This window comes from Schistocerca americana, chromosome X, assembly GCF_021461395.2.
Source record: "Schistocerca americana isolate TAMUIC-IGC-003095 chromosome X, iqSchAmer2.1, whole genome shotgun sequence".
Classification (NCBI taxonomy): domain Eukaryota; kingdom Metazoa; phylum Arthropoda; class Insecta; order Orthoptera; family Acrididae; genus Schistocerca; species Schistocerca americana.
Window position 1 is genome coordinate 1006750368 of NC_060130.1, and position 3361 is coordinate 1006753728.

At 42.0% G+C, this 3361-nt stretch overlaps 1 non-coding gene across 1 annotated transcript; it reads right to left on the bottom strand.

The window, feature by feature from the left end:
• Positions 1-843: 843 nt before the first annotated feature.
• On the bottom strand, positions 844-916 carry Trnaa-cgc. Its single transcript has one exon. It is a non-coding gene; the product is annotated as a tRNA-Ala (tRNA).
• Positions 917-3361: the final 2445 nt, after the last annotated feature.

Here is a 3361-nt window from a genome sequence, read left to right on the forward strand (position 1 = left end):
CAAGTCGCCGAAGTGGCGTCAAATGGAAAGACTTGCAGTCGGCGAACGGTCTACCCGACGGAAGGCCCTAGTCCACACGACACTTACTTACCCTCTCCCTTCTCTCATCATCCCCAATACGAACGTGACACTAAGCTACACACTCATCCATTTCTGTCATTTACACTTAACAGTCCCACTTACATACACAGCTCATACTTCGCAACGGAAAGATGCCTGCGGAAGCGAAGCACAAGGAAAACCTTTCCAAGAAGGCAAACACGCCAAACGACTTTACTTACTCAAAGACAACAAATATTTTTTTTGCTATTTGTAAATGGCTGATATATTAACATTGGTATTACAGCTTTTAGAAAATTGCGAATTACTTAACAATCGTGTGGTTTCCATACAGGAATAAATACGAATATATGTGCAGGAATAAAATAGCGAATTATTTGTTTGAAATTTAAACTGTGTTGCATGAACTGTAAATTACCTGTTATCTCTGTACTTCAGAAATATGCATATTTGAAAACTGTGTATGTTGATGCAACAGTGTAAACGATAGGTGAAGTTACACCATTGTGATGGTTAAGCAAAAGAAATCAGCAATATTTGTTTGTATGCTGTAAGTTTTACGAAAATCTGCATCTCTTGGTGTCTATGTATTCCATTACAATTTCTCATGGTGGTGGTGGTGGTTAGTGTTTAACGTCCCGTCGACAACGAGGTCATTAGAGACGGAGCGCAAGCTCGGGTTAGGGAAGGATTGGGAAGGAAATCGGCCGGGCCCTTTCAAAGGAACCATCCCGGCAGTTGCCTGAAACGATTTAGGGAAATCACGGAAAACCTAAATCAGGATGGCCGGAGACGGGATTGAACCGTCGTCCTCCCGAATGCGAGTCCAGTGTGCTAACCACTGCACCACCTCGCTCGGGTCTACAATTTCTCAATTTGTAATTGGGAACACATTATACCAACTACAATGTGCCCTTTTAGAGTGCTGACATCCCAATGAAGGTCCTTACGTCAGAACTGAATCCCTGCTGGTCAAGCTGTGACTTCGAAATGTACATTGGCTTAGTAAAAAGTCCATTGAAAAGACGGCAATGGAAGTATATTTTTAACTCATCATCTGAAAATTTCAATAAAAAAACAAAATAGCAAACAAAGCAGTTACGTATGGGACTTGGCTTATTTAAAGTGTGTCTTACAGAAGTTATGACTGTTTTTCTTGGAAACTTGCAACGGAAAAAATATTTAACAATATGGTTGCAAAGGCATAGTCATTAAGACATAAGTACTCCCTAAGGAAAAACTGAATTGTAGATGGCTGCTGAGTTGAAACATGTACACTCTTGTCGTTACGGAGAACGGAATAGTCGAGCGTGTGACATGCCACCGAGTGAAAGAGATCCATCACTACCTCTACTCGATAAATACCATCGCCACCTGCTTAATTCGCCTTGGGCACAATGCGTAGATGACACAGTTCACCGTTGTCAGTCGAGGACTGTAATAGCGGATAGACAGGTCACGATGAAACACACTGAAACGTACCTTCCATCTCGCCACGTCGGCTGGAGTGGCCGAGCGGTTCTAGGCGCTATAGTCTGGAACCGCACGACCGCTACGGTCGCAGGTTCGAATCCTGCCTCGGGCATGGGTGTGTGTGATGTCCTTAGGTTAGTTAGGTTTAAGTAGTTGTAAGCTCTAGGGGACTGATGACCTCAGAAGTTAAGTCCCATAGTGCTCAGAGCCATTTTTTTGAACCTTCTCGCCATCGAAGCTCCCGTGGCGTCGCACGAATACCCATTAGCGGTCGCGTCCAAAATGCACACAATCATAGAGATGTGCCGCGCGCAGAGACATATTACGCGACGTGCGGTTGTACTGATTTACTCGGAACCGTTTATTGGCGGACGCGGATGAACACTCTGCACTGTTACACTATTAAATCAGTCTCAATAGGGGTCGAAGACGCCCTCTGAGCCACGAGACACGGTCTACATTGCCATTAGTCATATATCCAAAATAAATGTACAATCTCATCCCACTATTTAAAAAAAAAATTGGAAAACGTGCACCAGAAACGGGCAAAACACCACCTCTGTTTTTTTAATAAAAAGTCAGTATCTATTCCAGGTATTTAATGTAACATTTATGCATTTAGTGCTAGTGGCACAACTTCAGAGTTTGTGTATCTGCCTTAGACAACGTAAACTGCACTAATCAATATATATATATATATATATATATATATATATATATATATATATATATATATATATATATATATATATATTCAGTGGGGCGTAATAGCAGAAGTCGAATATAAAACTGGAAGCCTGGAGCCTGGAAACGTAAATAAATACTATAAATACTGAAGGAATTCCTTCTGAAACAGATAACTACTAGAACGGACTTCCCGTAACTGTGGGCACGAAGAACCTAACCGGGAGTTGTTAGGCACTCACACTAATCAAATAGTGGAGAAAACATTGTGTGCATAGGCTTGCGGTGAACAAGCATATCGCAAAATAGGAAGTAATAACTGCGCTATGCAGCGCGTTGGCTGCACCAGTGAGCAGCGTGGTGATCTAATGTGAATGAACAGCTGAATGTAAGCGCCAGTTGTACCTAGTGTGTGGTCGTCATTTACGTCCTGAAGGATAATTAAAAACCAAGGTACAAGATAGTGTCAGAAGTACATAGTTTAAATGAAGTGATAGTCATTAAGTAAAGCTTTAAAAGTGGTTAAAGCAAAAATGAAGTTGAAAATCAAAGGAGTAAACACGAAGTAATAATAACCGGTGGCAAAGGGCAATCAAATGGTTCAAATGGCTCTAAGGACTATGGGACTTAACATCTGAGGTCATCAGTCCCCTAGACTTAGAACTACATAAACCTAACTAAACTAAGGACATCACACACATCCTTGCGCGGTTCCGGACTGAAGCGCCTAGAACCGCTCGGCCACAGCGGCCGGTGTAAAGGGCAATCCTGCTGGTGGTTACTTGGCCGTAGAGGAAGAGGCAATTGAAATTTTTTAAATGTATCATAACAGGGCCAGAAAAAATTTTGTTCTTAGTAATAAGTTACTCACTAGGACTCAAATCTTCCGAATGCTTCAAAAATTTTGTTATTTCAAATTCTGCTAGTAGAGTTAACCTTTTACCCTTAGTTGCCATGTGAAGGATTAGCATCGAATCTACTGGTTGTTTGACGTGTCCTCTAACCTTTAGGTGATCCCCAAACGAAGAACTCATTTTCACAGCTGGCCGTCTCGTAAGTAATTGCTCACGGAAACGCGTTCTACCTTGTCTGTCCGATGTATGCGCGAGGGCACTGGGGGCATGTCAGTTTATAGACAGCAGAA